Source organism: Moschus berezovskii, chromosome 8 (assembly GCF_049115385.1).
Source record: "Moschus berezovskii isolate FMDL1 chromosome 8, NW_MosBer_1.0, whole genome shotgun sequence".
Lineage (NCBI taxonomy): Eukaryota > Metazoa > Chordata > Mammalia > Artiodactyla > Moschidae > Moschus > Moschus berezovskii.
This window is the reverse complement of record NC_142467.1, coordinates 7,657,944-7,674,008: the sequence shown is the minus strand read 5'-3', so window position 1 is coordinate 7,674,008 and position 16,065 is coordinate 7,657,944. Positions and strand designations below refer to the sequence as shown.

General features: G+C 38.4%; 1 pseudogene; it reads left to right on the top strand.

The window, feature by feature from the left end:
- Positions 1 to 1,134: 1,134 nt before the first annotated feature.
- On the top strand, positions 1,135 to 2,144 carry LOC129558987 (histone-lysine N-methyltransferase SETMAR pseudogene; annotated as a pseudogene).
- Positions 2,145 to 16,065: the final 13,921 nt, after the last annotated feature.

Below are 16,065 nucleotides of genomic sequence, written 5' to 3'. Positions count from 1 at the left end.
CAAGGAAGCAAGGGAGAATGTGTGTGTAAGAGGAGGGGAAGCCTACAGATTCAGGAACATTAAAGTGCACACCCTCGTGTTCACTGCAGCGTGGTTCACAATAGCCAAGAGGTGGAAGCTGTCTAAATGGCTATAATTTGATGAACAGGTACAGATAATATAGTATATACATACAATGAAATATTATTTGGCCTTAAAAATATGACCGGAAATTCTTCCATTTGCATAAGATAGATGAACCTTGAGAACATTATCCTTGGTGAAATCAACCAGAGGGATAAATAGAATATGACCCTACTTACATGAGGAGTCTTAAGCAGTCAAACTCATACAACCACTCATAGAAGATTAGTTGTTGCCAGGGGCTGGAAGCAGGAGGGGACAAGGAAAGTAGAAGGTACCAAGTTTCAGTTATACAAAATGAATAAATCAATGAGATACCCTGTACAGCATAGAGTCTGTAGTTAGTGGTCCTGTTTTGTATTTAGCAGGATTATATTAAAAATCTGCTAAGAGAATATATCTTAAGTGTTCTTATAACACACAAGTAAATAAATACAAATAAATAGGGTAGGAGGAAACTTTTGATGGTGAGAGGTATGTTTGTGACATCAATTGTAGTGATGATTTCACTGGTATATACTTATCTCCAAATTCAAGTTGTATACATTAAATATGTACCATTTTTTATATTCAGTCACACCTCAAAAAAGTGATTTCTTTTAAAAGTAGGAGGTTTTGTAAAGTTAATGCTTTAAAATAAAGAGAGAGAGAGAGACTTAAACAATTATCAGCTGGTAGCAATGTGTGGTTTTATTTAGATTCTTACACAAGAAAAATAATTTTTAAAATTACATGATGTCTAGGATTTTATGCAAAATATTATTGGATGGGACACATGAACAAGAGTATAGAATATGTCAGATTGGCCATGGATTTTAAATAATTGACAATTTGTGATAGAGATATGCAGGTTTATTATATTTTTGATCTCTTCTTATGTATTGAAATTTTAAAGAAATTAAAATTAGAAGAATAATTAGTATTAATTTGATGCAAAGGTAATTGCAGCTTTGCATTGTTGAACTTTGCCATTTGATATTGGAATATATTCTTAATAAACATGGTTATGTTATGCATCATTTTAATGCACATTTACCACTTCATACTAGAAGGATTTTCAGAGTGGGTTATAAAGCGGCAGAGACAACTCACAACAACAACAAAGCATTTGGCCCAGGACTGCTAACGAATGTACAGTGCAGTGGTGGTTCAAGCAGTTTTAGAAAGGAGAGCCTTGAAGATACAGATCACAGAGGCAGGCCATCGGCAGTGGATAATGACCAACTGAGAGCCATCACCGAAGCTGACCTTCTTAGAACTACAGGAGAAGTTGCTGAAGAACTCAACACTGATCATTCTATAGTCACTGGGCATTTTTGAAGCAAACTGGAAAGGTGAAAAAGCTCAATAAGTGCATGCCTCATGAGCTGATTGAAAATCAAAAAAGCATAATTTTGAAGTGTCTCCTCTTATTCTACACAACAACAACAAACCATTTTTCTATTGGATTATGATTTGTGAGGACAAGTGGATTTTAAATAACTGGTGATGACCAGCTCAGTGATTGGACCAAGAAGAAGTTCCAAAGCACTTCCCAAAGCCTAACTTGCACAGAAAAAAGGTCATGGTCACTGTTTGGTGGTCTGCTGTCCGTCTAATTCACTACAGCATTTTTCCCTGGCAAAACCATTACATCTGAGAAGTGTGTTCAGCAAATCGGTGAGATGCACGGAAAATTGCAATGCTTGCAGCCAGCATTGGTCAACCAAAAGGGCTCAGTTCTTCTCCACAACACCCAACCACACATTGCACAACCAGTGCCTCAAAAGTTGAGTGAATTGGTCTACAGGGTTTTGTCTCAACCTCAGTATTCACCTGACCTCTCACCAACTGACTACCATGTCATCAAGCATCTTGACAACGTTTTGCAGGAAAAAGGCTTCCACAACCAGCAGGAGGAAGAAAATGCTTTCCAAGAGTTGGTTGAATCATGAAGCATGGATCTTTACACTACAGGAATAAACAAACTTATTTCTCATTGGCAAAACTTTCTTGACTGTAATGGTTCCTATTTCGATTAATAAAGATGTGTTTGAGCCTAGTTATACTGATTTAAAATTCACAGTCCAAAACCACAATTATGTTTGGACCAACCTAATAGCAATTCCTTCAATAACTTGAAAAAATGTGTGATTTATAACAACATACGAAATTAGTTACTGCATAGAAATAAGCCAAAAATTTTCCAATGCTTATGGTTCTATGTAATGAGCTGCCAATTCATATATTTGAATTAGCTTATGTTTTCTTTCACAAAGAACCCTGAAAAGCATCACTGTTTCTTTAAGAATGAGACTATAGTGGGAAAATTTATTTTCAAAAAGAATTGACAGTAAATAAAAAGATTGCAGAAATCCTTTAGAACAGAGAAAGCAGAATATGAAAAGATTTACTGTAAGTGGTACTCATTTACCAAAATTGATTAAATTATAGTCAGGATGTACCTTGAAGTGTCCACTTTGGTAGTCAGGCTGGAATATGTTTAGGAAATATAGAATACTGTACTATCTCTATGCTTTATCTTTCACAAAACACACTTGTGTTTTCATGACTTGGAAAATATTGATACTTACCTGTATTTTCATTGGTGCTTAAGACATGGAACTTGTTGCAAAGAAACACCATGTGTTTCTTTTAAAACTGATTAGATTTAGTTAAACCAAAGGTACTATGTGCACTGTGAGTTTTTTCCTATAGATAAAAGAAGAAAAATTTCCCCAAATAGGGAATCCCTGACTTAAAAGAAAGGTGGTATAAGCATAAAAGCCAGAAACTGCCACAAATGGGAACAGCATCAGGCATAACAGGAGTGCTAACTTTTGTTGGTAATGCATGACTGATTTCCTTCAAGCAAGCATAAATGTATGCTTTGAGAAAACCATGCCCTAGTGGTTATTGGATGTATTTCCTTTAGAAATAATGCTCTTAAAATTAACTGTTCAAAATAAGAACTCTAAAATATATAAATTGTCAAAAGTCAATTGTCCGAAAGCTTTGGACAGCCAGAAGGAAATCATTGTGAATTTATAGGGTTAGAATCATAAGTATGTAGCATCTGCAGTATACTATGCTTGTGAGAACTACCTCATCTGCTAGATTTACATGATTGCAATTGAGGATAGTGAAGCAGAGTACTTCTAAACCTAGCTTTGCTCTAGTTTCACTTTTGCACCATGAGTCATCAGTGTTTGTAACTGGAGGGGACAGTTTGAGAAGTGTGGAACCCCAGATTCTCCTGCTGATTTGAACTGAGCTAAACTTCGTTACTTATTTTGGGCACAGTGATGCTCTTCTACTAATTGTTATTCTTTCTCATCAAGAAAAGTATTGTTTAAAGTAAAACATAATTATTAATTAATTTACATTATGACAGTTATGATTCCCTGAATATCATCTTCCATTATCTGTACATAATGTTTATGAATGAACAATTAGCAAAGTATGGAATCAAAGTGTTTATGATGATTTCATGTATCCCTCAGTTCAGGTCAGTTCTGTGGCTCAGTTGTGTCTAACTCTTTGTGACCCGTGGATTGCAGCATGCCAGGCTTCCCTGTCCATCAACAATTCCTGGAACGTACTCAAACTCACGTCCATCGAGTTGGTGATGCCATCAAACCATCTCATTTTCTATTGTCCCCTTCTCCTCCTGCCTTCAATCTTTCCCAGCATCAGGGTCTTTTCCAATGAGCTGGTTCTTCACATCACATGGCCAAAGTATTGGAGCTTTAGCTTCAGCATCAGTCCTTCCAATGAATATTCAGGACTGATATCATTTAGGGTGAATTGGTTGGACCTCCTTGCAGTCCAAGGGCTTCTCAAGAGTCTTCTCCAACACCACAGTTCAAAAGCATCTATTCTTTGGTTCTCAGCTTTCTTTATAGTCCAATACTCATATCCATACATGACCACTGGAAAAACCATAGCTTTGACTATATGGACCTTTGTTGGTAATGTCTCTGCTTTTTAATAAGCTGTCTAGGTTGGTCATAGGTTTTCTTTCAAGGAGCAAGCGTCTTTTAATTTCATGGCTGCAATCACCATCTGCAGTGATTTTGGAGCCCAAAAATAAAGTCAACCACTGTTTCCACTCTTTCTCTATCTATTTGCCATGAAGTTATGGGACCAGATGCCATGATCTTAGTTTTCTAAATGTTGAGTTAAGCCAGATTTTTCACTCTCCTCTTTCACTTTCATCAAGAGGCTCTTTAGTTATTTGCTTTCTGTCATAAGGGTGGTGTCATCTGCATATCTGAGGTTATTGATATTTCTGTCAGTAATCTTGATTCCAGTTTGTGCTTCATCCAGCCCAGCATTTCTCATGAGGTACTCTGCATATAAGTTAAATAAACAGGGTGACAATATACAGCCTTGATGTACTCCTTTCCCAATTTGGAATCAGTCTGTTGTTCCATGTCCACTTCTAACTGTTGCTTCTTGACCTGCATACAGATTTCTCAGGAGGCAGGTCAGGTATTCTGGTATTCCCATCTCTTTCAGAATTTTCCACAGTTTGTTGTGATCACACATTCAAAAGCTTTAGAGAAGTCAATGAAACAAAAGTAGATGCTTTTCTAGAACTTCTTTCATTTTTGATGATCCAATGGATGTTGGCAATTTGATCTCTGGTCCCTCTGCCTTTTCTAAATCCAACTTGAACATCTGGAAGTTCACGCTTCACATACTGTTGAAGCCTTTCTTGGAGAATTTTGAACATTACTCTGCTAGCATGTGAGATGAGTGCACTTCTTCGGTAACTGGGCATTCTTTGGCATTGCCTTTTTTAGTGATTAGAATGAAAACTGACCTTTTCCAGTTCTGTGGCCACTGCTGAGTTATTGAGATTTGCTGGTGTATTGAGTGCAGCATTTTCACAGCATCATCTTTTAAGATTTGAAATAGCTCAGCTGGAATTCCATCACCTCCACTAGCTTTGTTCATAGTGATGCTTCCTAAAGCCCGGTTGACTTCACATTCCAGGATGTCTGGCTCTAGGTGAGCGATCACACCATCGTGGTTATTCCTCAGAATTACCCATAAAACTGCAAAAATGAAAGGTTGAAACTATTGAAGATTTCTTTCTTACCTTAAAATAGTTTCAAAATGAGAATACATTGTGAGCTTATTTACTAAGTTCTGAGAGGTAGTATCATTTATATAGTTTTACACAGTGTCCAAGTTTGTATCTCTGCCATGAATCCTAAAAGCTGGAAAAAGCGCCACTTTGTCGCTTTTTTGTTTTTCGCAGTTCACAAGTTCCCTTGAAAAGCTGATCCCATTTGAAATGTTTCTGTACATGTGAATGGGATATTTTGCTTCACAACAACATTTTGCTTATGCCAGAGTGACGATATTTCCTTCTTGGTTTACAGGTTTGCTAACTGGACTTCCCAGGTGAAGAATCCACCTGCCAGTGTAGAAGCCGCAGGGGACATGAGTTTGATTCCTGGGTTGGGAAAATCCCTGGAGAAGGAAATGGCAATCCATTCCAGTATTCTTGCCTGGGAAATCCCATGGACAGAAGAGCCTGGTGGGCTACAGTCCATGGAGTCACAAAGATTTGGACACAGCTGAGCAAGTGAGCACACATTAGTACCCATTTTTGCTCTAAAATAACCTGATTAGAAAATAACTTGTATAGTCAGTATATTTCATATGTGTGTATTTGTGTGTATGTGTGTGTGTATGTGTGTTAGTCAATCAGTTGTGTCTGACTCTTTGCGACCCCATGGACTGTAGTCCACCAGGCTCTTCTGTCCATGGGATTGTCCAGGCAAAAATACTGGAATGGGTTGCCCTACCTTCTCCAGGGCATCTTCCCAACTCAGGGATTGAACATGGGTCTCCTGCAATGCAGGCAGATTCTTTACCATCTGAGCCACCAGGGAAGCCCCAGTTTAGTTCATACCTGTATGCATAACTAATTTGAAAATTATAGTTGATTTTAGAATTCCACCCTGCATGAAATTCTGCCTGCTAAAAGATATGACACTGAAAGATGAACCCCCCAAGTAGGTAGGTGCCCAGTATGCTGCTGGAGAAGAGTGGAGAGATAGTTCCGGGAGGAATGAAGAGGCTGAGGAAAGAGGAAACAACGGCCAGCTGTGGATGTCTCTGGTGGTGATGAAAGGAAAGTCCAGTGCTAAAAAGAGCAACATTGCATAGGAACCTGGAGTGTTAGGTCCATGAAGCAAGACAAATTGGATGTGGCCAAACAGGAGATGGCAAGAGTAAACATCAGTATTTTAGGAATCAGTTAACTAAAATAGACTGGAATCCGTGAGTTTATTTCAATTGAACATTATATCTACTACCATGAGCAAAAATCCCTTAGAAGAAAAGGACTAGCTCTCATAGACAGCAAAAGAATATGAAATGCAGTACTTGGGTGCAGTCTCCAAAATGAGAGTATGATCTCTGTTCATCTTCAAGGTAATCCATTCAATATCACAGTAATCCAAGTCTAGGCCCCAACTACTGTTGCTGAAGAAGCTGGAGTTGAATGGTTCTATGAAGACCTACAAGACCTTCTAGAACTAACACCAAAAAAAGATGTCCTTTTCATCATAGGGAACTAGAATGAAAAAGTTGGAAGTCAAGACATACCTGGGGTAACAGGCAAGTATGCCCTTGGAATACAAAATGAAGCAGGGCAAAGACTAACAGAGCTTTTCCAAGAGGATCCATTGGTCACAGCAAACACTTCCAACACAAGAGATGACACTGCACATGGACATCACCAGACGGTCAACACTGAAATCAGATTGATCATATTCTTTGCAGCTGAAGATGGAGAAACTCCATATGGTAACAACAAAAAGACTGGGAGCTGACTGTGGCTCAGATCATGAACTCCTTATTGCAAAATTCAGACTTAAAGAAAGTAGAGAAAACCACTAGACTATTCAGGTGTGACCTAATCAAATCCCTCGTGATTATACAGTGAAAGTGAGAAATAGATTCAAGGGATTAGATCTGATAGAGTGCCTGAAGAACTATGGATGGATTCGTAACATTGTACCAGAGTCAGTGATCAAAACCATCCCCAAGAAAGAGAAATTGAAAAGGCAAAATGGTTGTCTGAGGAGGCCTTACAAATAGCTGAGAAAAGAGAGAAGTGAAAGGTAAAGGAGAAAAGGAAAGAATACCCGTCTAATTGCAGAGTTCCAAAAAAATAGTAAGGAGAGATAAGAAAGCTTTAAGTGAACAATGCAAAAACATAGAGGAAAACAATAGAATGGGAAAGACTAGAACTCTCTTCAAGAAAATTAGAGATACCAAGGGAACATTTCATGCAAAGATAGGCTCAATAAAGGACAGAAATGGTATGGACCTAACAGAAGCAGAAGGTATTAAAAAGAGGTAGCAAGAATACACAGAGAAGAACTATACAAAATGCTCCTAATGACTCAAAGAACCATGATGTGTGGTCACTCATCTAGAACCAGACATCATGGAGTCTTAGGATGCATCACTATAAATAAAGCTAGTGGAAGTGATGGAATTCCAGCTGAATTATTTCAAATCCTAAAAGATAATGCTGTTAAAGCACTTCACTGAATATGTCAGCAAATTTGGAAAACTCAGCAGTGGCCACAGGACTGTAAAATATCAGTTTCCATTCCACTCCCAAAGAAGGGCAATGCCAGAGAATGTTCAAACTGCCACACAGTTGCACTCATTTCACATGCTAGCAAAGTGATGCTCAAAATTCTCCAAGCTAGGCTTCAACAGAACATGAACCAAGAACTCCCAGATGTTCAAGATGGATTTATAAAAGGCAGAATAACAAGAGATCAAATTGCCAACATCCATTGGATCATAGAAAAAACAAGATAATTCCAGAAGAATATCTGCTTCTGCTTCATTGACTGCTCTAAACCTATTGAGTGTGTGGATCACAACACACTGTGGAAAATTCTTAAAGAGATGTGAATACCAGACCACCTTACCTGCCTCCTGTGAAACCTGTGTGCAAGTCAAGAAGCAACAGTTAGAACTGTCATGAAAAAATGGACTGGCTCAAAATTAGGAAAGGAGTACCTCAAGGCTGTAAATTGTCACCCTGCTTAACTTTTATGTAGAATGCATCATGCAAAATGTGGGGCTCTGTAAAGCATAAGCTGGAATCAAGATTGTGGGGAGGAATATCAATAACCTTAGATATGACACCATCCTTAAGGCACTAAGTGAAGAGGAATAAAGATACACCTGATGAAAGTGAAAGAGGAGAGTGATAAAGTTGGCTTAAAACTCGAGATCAAAAACTAAGATCATGGCGTCCAGCCCCTCGCTTCAGGTCAAACGATGGGGAAAAATGGAAACAGTGTCAGACTTTATTTTCTTGGGCTCCAGAATCACTGCAGATGGTTACTGTAGCCATGAAATTTAAAGACACTTGCTCCTCGGAAGAAAAGTTATGGCAAAAAGCAGAGACATTACTTTGCCAACAAAGGTCCATCTAGTCAAAGCTATGGTTTTTCCAGTAGTCATGTATGGATGCGAGTGTTGGACCATAAAGAAGCCTGAGCACTGAAGATTTGATGCTTTTGAACTGTGGTGCTGGAGAAGACTCTTGCGAGTCCCTTGGACTGCAAGGAGATCCAGCCAGTCCATTCTAAAAGAGATCAGTCCTGTTGTAAGAACTGATGCTAAAGCTGAAACTCCAATACTTTGGCCACCCCATGTGAAATCCTATGGACAGAGGAACTTTGTGGTCTACAGTCCATGTAGTTGCAAGAATAGGACACAACTTAGTGACTAAACCACCACCAACCCCCAAAATGTGGTACCTTGGCATATTGAATATTTTAAGCTGAAGGAGTTTATGAAAATATTAATAGCAAAAGCAGGAAGGTCATTTGGACCTTTCTCCCACCCTTCTCCTCTGAACCATCTTAGAAAGCTTTCCTGGGAGATGTTTCTTCCTTCTTCTTGGAGGAACGGAGCACCCTTGGTCAAAGAAAAGGGGATACTGAGAAAAATCCTAGCAAACAGATTTCCTCGAGTTGAGTACACTTGCCTTATACTCTGTCATGTATCATATTTCTCCATGACTGTCTGTTCTTCCTCAAACCTAGCATCCGTTCTGTTCCGTTCAGTTGCTCAGTCGTGTCCGACTCTTTGCGACCCCATGGACTGTAGCCTACCAGGCTTCTCTGTCCATGGGATTCTCCAGGCAAGAATACTGGAGTGGGTTACCATCTCCTTCTCCAGGGGATCTTCCCGACCCAGGGATCGAACCCAGGTCTCCCGCACTGGAGGCAGACGCTTTAACCTCTGAGCCACCAAAAATACTCAAATACGTTCTTAAGTCTTCCTGTCTTTACGCAGGTTCCCATGTCACACAGAACTTACATTAAACACATTTGTACAGTTTTCTTCTGTCAACCTGCTTTTGTCTGTTTAATTTTTGCACACAGCCAGGGACTTGAGAGGATAAGAACTTTTACCCACTTTATATTTGTGCTGCTATTTCTATCAATGTAAAGGGTAAACTAAGAAATAATGAAAATTTAAAGGACTTTAAGTTATGATCTTTTTATCAGACTAGAAAATATGAATTAGAACTTACTATGTTAAACATTCATATTTTATTAATTTTGGTGAAAAAGTAGAGCACAATAAGTTGCAAACAATACAGCTGAGCAATAATGCATTAATACCTAAGCATATGGACAGAGATCTCTCACCAACTAATGTGCATTAGTCTCACAAATATTTCAACCAGTATTTGCTCTGAAGCAGACTGTTCAGCAATGTCATTGATACAGAATATTAAAAGGAGTGAGAAATTAAAATATAACAATGTATGTATTATGTAAATTCTGTTGGAAAGTTAACTTTGTGCACATGTATTTTTCAGTGGGTCAAGTACAACACCTTAATTGATCAATGGGAAAAGCGGTTTATGGCATTTAGATTCACCCATGACCTGATGTAAAAAAAAAAGGGGGGATTGTTTCTTGTGCATTTTTTAAAGGACATTGGATTGGCATCAGTTATCTCCAGGGGAGTGGAAAACCCTGACCTGACACTTTAAAGAATAAAGAGCCTTGTAGGCAACCTCTAAAGCGTGTTTGAGTAAACCATGCAGATTGGTGCAGTTGGATCCTGAATGTAACTTTCAGAATGAAATATGGATAATAATTAAGTAAAATGTTATTTTGAGATTTTTATTCCCAGATGGTTCATTGCTTTCATATTCTAAATTCCAGTGCCCTGGTAGGTCCAGTTAAGATGCTTAATTGAAAAATTCCAAGTAAGCAGACTGTCCTGGCCCCCAGAGGGGATTACACCTAGTGATGATACTTCTGAAAAGAAAGAATACTCACAGATGTTAACAGAAGAACAGATATTTAATAATGGAGCATTTATTCTTCAGGTGTAAAGAAAATCAAGCCTAGGAATCAGGCCCGCTATGGTAACTTAGAATGACCTTTTTTTTCCCCTCATGTCTAATTTCAGACTATCCATCCCTCATTCTTTCCCTCACAATCCTTTGATTCTTTGGTAGAGGATAAAAATACAACTTGCAGTGGCCAATTTTGATTTTTTAATGTCATTTCCCTGTTACTATCTGTAACGTCTTATGAAATCCAAGATGAGGCAAGCCATTCTATGACTGCCATTCTTGAAATTACTCCTTCAAATAGAACTAGTAAAGTAGTTCCACTTTGGATTTAAAATGCACATTAGCACCCAGTTTCGCGGTATGTTGAGATACCACAATTTTATGATGCATTTTAATTCTCTGTAAGGACTTTTGTTTATTGTTTTATTTGTCTTATGTCACAGTGCATGTTTTCTGCGCTGTGGAAGAACACCACGTAAAATATGACAGAAAGTGAATTACTTGTGTGGTATTTACATTTCTCTGACACATCATACGGAAATAGTTGTGTTGTGTCTTTAACATTCTCTTTTATGGTTTAACTTACATCTTATTTGTGAGTCATTCCTAAAACAGGAAGAAAAAGTAATCAACAATAGAGTATCATTAACCTTAATTTTGGAGAAGGAAATGGCAACCCACTCCAGTGTTCTTGCCTGGAGAATCCCAGCGACAGGGGAGCCTGGTGGGCTGCCATCTATGGGGTCGCACAGAGTCAGACATGACTGAAGCGACTCAGCAGCAGCAACCTTAATTTAGAAAGTTTAGAACTCTATCAATGATATATTATAAGAAAAAGATGAATAAAATATAGGGTTCAAAGATATTTCGGTAATATTTTTTCAGATATAATTGACTCTGATCATTAATAAACGATATGATGAGAACCAGTATTTGTGTTTCCATATAACAAAGGTAAGCTAAAACTGGATTATAGAAGTTTTCTTTGTATTTCTATCTAAAAATGATTTCCTTTTAATATTTGCTTTTTGTGAATTGCAAATAATTGTGAATAATTTCCTTGCTCTCACTGCCTTGCTCTCCTTGTTAAAACCCTCCCCTTCTATTTGAAGGTCATTCTTTTTTTCATCCATTGGCCTGCTAACTCAGTATTCAGACAAGCCAACTTCTCTAATTTCCATACATTAATTTTCTCTGAGTGTGGCAACAATAGTGCTGACACCCTTCTCACTGACCCAGCAGGTATTGGGAGTCCTTGGAGAAGGAAATGGCAACCCACTCCAGTGTTCTTGCCTGGAGAATCCCAGAGACGGGGGAGCCTGGTGGGCTTCCGTCTATGGGGTCACACAGAGTCGGACACGACTGAAGTGACTTAGCAGCAGCAGCAGCAGTCCCCATCCAGAAAGAGTCCCTGCTCCATAACTCGCATATGAAATTAGTGCCCTAGCTCGTGGGACAAAGGACGACACTAAAAGGGTATTTATATCGTTAAAGGGCTGTCTGGTGGCCAGATCCTGATTTTTATTGTAGGTTTCTGGATTTGTCTTCTGATTTAACACATTTCAGCATCATATATCTGGGTTAGACAAAAACTGCTCACGTTCAAATATTCTATATTTGTCAAGAAGTTAAAATAAGTTCGAATTAAATTGCTCCTTAGTCTGTGAACCTCTAGAGGAACAAAAGCTAGAGAAACAATTATCATGGTTTTGAGGCCAGTTTATACAGGTATTTTTTGCTTAATTGTATGGGGACTTGAAACAGGTCTTTTCTTTCTAGAGGTGATATTTTGTGCATCTTTAAAATATACAACCAAAGGAATAATCGCTAAGGATATAGTTTAGTCACAGTTCAAACCCTTCCTGCTGAACAAGCCACTTCCTCTGACATAGGTGTTTATCTTGTGCGTACTCTGTTTGAGAACTAAACTGGATGTAGTTTTGCTTCCAACAGGCGTCATGACAGAAAATTTCAAAACTGTGTGTCCTTTGTTGTATATACAGCTTTCACAATTTGTTTTTCTGCCTGTTCCTATTCTTGATAATTGTATCCTTAAAAGAAAAAGCTTCCTTCAGCCTCCTGACTTTTAAACTATTGGTTAGTTAATGACTGCTGTCAGGCATTACTAAGACTCCTGGAAACAAACATGGTTAAACAGAATATAGAAGATTATGGGAAAAGTAGAACGCTAAGAGTATGGTGTATACCAGGTGAGAATGTTTCCTCTCAAAGAGGTTGCTTTAGTTTGCAGTTGGGTGATTTTCCCTGGAGAAGGCAAAGGCAAGCCACTCCAGTATTCTTGCCTGGAGAATTCCATGGACAGAGGTACAGTCCATGGGGTTGCAGAGTCGGACATGACTGAGCGACTATCACACTTTAGTTGATTTTGGTCCTGAAACATATGATCAGGTGTAAGTAGGATGTCTCAATTTTCATTGAGAGTAAACAAAGCTTATTAAAAATGATTTTTATTTTGTATGAACTTGTCTTTAACTTCCTTATTTCAGAGACAGCAAGGTTTAGCACATCTTTCCATTTTGGCAGAAGTTTTAGTCCATTGACATATTTATTTGGAGTGAGAGAGTTTTCCAGGTGCTGCCTTATCAAGAGGGCATCACTACAGACAATTTTTGCCTCTTATCACTATTATTCTCAGAGTCATAAGCATCTGGGTTAAACCAGTCGAGAAATTCAATATCTGTTTGGAAGTTGAATTGTTTCTTATGCAATACCATTGTATCATGATTTATTTTTTTAATGATCACACCCATGCAAAGTGTATGTGTGAATGTGTGTGTGTATTGTGCTTGATGAGGAAATGTAGTGTATAGGATACTTCAGTTGATACAACACTGGAAATGTCTTAGGGTTTAATTTTTCTATATTTAATAGCTATTTATATCTAAGTTTTACACTGCAAAATAAATTTATGTTTGAGTATAATTAGATCAATAACAAATGAACATCTATTTAGAACAAATTGTTGATAACACTTTCTTTTAGACAAAGCTTTGTTTTAATTAACTTTAAGCATCTTTAAAAACACTTTGAGTTCATAGCAGCAAATATTAATAGTTCCTGGAATTTAAATTGAATTACTATACTGAATTCAACACTTTTGGATCTGGAAAAAAAAAAAAGGTTGCAAAATATTAAATGATATACAAATTGTACATCATAATGTAGATTAAATAATGTACAAATCAGTTGCATAGGTATTTACATGTTTATTTTTAAAGAAAGTGCTAAGTCTCTTTCTCTTTGCAATTTCTTATAATAAAAATGAAATGTGTAGTATCTTTTATTCAAATGTGTGTTAGTCACTCAGTCATGTCCATGTCCAGCTCTTTGTGACCCCATAGACTGTAGTCGCCCCGCCTCTCCCAGGCTCCTCTGTCCACGGAATTCTCCAGGCAAGAATACTGAAGTGGGTTGCCATTTCCTTCTCCATTTATTCAAATGGTTGTAAGTAAAATAAACAGCCTGACCTTAACAACTTTAACTCCTGTGTTAACTTTGTACATACTTGAGAATTATAGACACAGCTGAGTAAATTACAGGAAGAATAATAAGAAAAACAAGAACAACAGGTGATGATTTGATCAGGATATGAAAATCCTGTTATTAATTTATTTATCTATCCTTTTCCATTTTACAGCTTTCGTCTTGTTATTGGATACTGTGCTCATTCCCTATTGCTCGTTTTAATGAATACTTAACAATATGAGATATTTGTTCATTTCAACAGAATTCCCTTTGGTTTCCAAAAAGAATGCAAAAACCATTTCAGAACTTAATTAGGGAGATTTGGAACCTCTATGCTAGTTCATTCAATTTTATCACAAGTAAAAAGCATTTTAACTATTCTCTTTGTCTATACAATCATTTGCAACCCAGCAGAAACTTCCATTCCTTCCACAGTAAGCTTAACCAAGCAGGACAGCCAGTTGGAGTGAGGTCATCCTGGAAAGTGTTTTTTAAAGGGCTTTCTAAACCTTTTAAAAATTTAAGTTAGGTTTTAATGAGCATTGCAGGAGAGTTAGATCCCCAGGGGGCAAATCAATTTTGAGTGTTACACTGCCTGTTCCTTTTAGCCTCTGAAGTACCACCCTAACTGACTTCTCCCTGGTTATGTTGAGCCAGATATTCAAGATGAAAGAATGCAAATATACAGCCTGTGAATTTCTATCTCACCCAGGGGTCACCAAATCCTTCAGCCAGTTTATTTTTTCAAGTGGCGACAGGTATAGGGTAGATGGAACAAAGTGGTTGGCTGTTTCACCCACTAAGAGAAGTGTCAGCGGCCAGGTGGGCTGAGGGTTTGGGAGCCTTCATTAGATGCACTAGTGACGTGCCCCCTTCGGGTCTCCATCAGCTCCTGAGGCACAGAAAGTTTCAGTTTCAGCCTGGGACTCCGTGACGTCACGTGACTGCCTCCTGGAGGGTGAGGAGACCTGCCTCATGAAGTTCAGACCCACGTTTGCTTTTCCTTTTCCCCTCTCGGGTGTATTGCTTGGGAGATTTGGGATTCATCATGTTAGAGGTGTAGGAGCCTCCCCTACAAAGTCACACAATTGCTTCTTTTTCATGTGTTACCTCGGATACACTAACACCGCGCGTCTTCCTAAAAGGGCATTATGCACCAGAGTGTACTTCTCTGGGCCTATTTACTATATTCTGCTGTCTCCCTGCAGAAAGGAAATGATATATTAAAGATTAACTGAGCATATCATTTCCTCTCTCCAGGCTGCCATGAAGTAAGTCTACACACTGCTGCTCAGTGTTTTTGCAGCTTACCCCTGTGAAAGAAAAATTTTGAGACTACATGAACCACATGTTCTTCATTCCATCCATGCATCAATATTTAGCCCCCTACAAACGCTAAATAATGCACCCTCTTGAGCCCTTTTTCTAGAAGATCATTTTATTGCTGTGTTTACCTCATATCTTTGAAAATTTTTGCTCCAAGGTTTTCTCAGTGAGGCCTCCCTGCATGAATTCTCTCAGTCGTGTCCCACTTTTTGCAACCACATGGACTGCAGCCTACCAGCTGCCTCCATCCGTGGAATTTTCCAGGCAAGAGAGCTGGAGTGGTTTGCCGTTTCCTTCTCCAGGGGATCTTCCCGACCCAGGGATCAAACTCAGGTCTCCCACATTGCAGGCAGACGCTTTACCTTCTGAGCCACCAGGGAAGCCCCTGACCATCAGGCCTCCCTGATCATCCTATTTAAATTTGCAACAAGAACCACACTCCACTCTTCATTCTCCAATGTTGCTCCATTTTTTGTTGCTGTTGTTTTCTCCTGGCCTTTCTTATCGCCCAGCATAGTATATCCTTTTTCTTATTCATAAAAATGTAGTTGGTAGGTACAGAGACAAAATATGAATCTATATAAAGTGAGATCATGTAATACTGTACTCGTTTTTCATAGCTGCATTTCACATGATTTCATATTTACACCAAGCCTATGGGTAGCCTAAGTCCCATTTCATTGAAGAGAAAATAGGTTAATTAACTTGTTTCAGATCACGTAGTTTGTAAGAGGTCAGGATGGGAGTTAGACCCATTTACATTTGACTTAATTGTG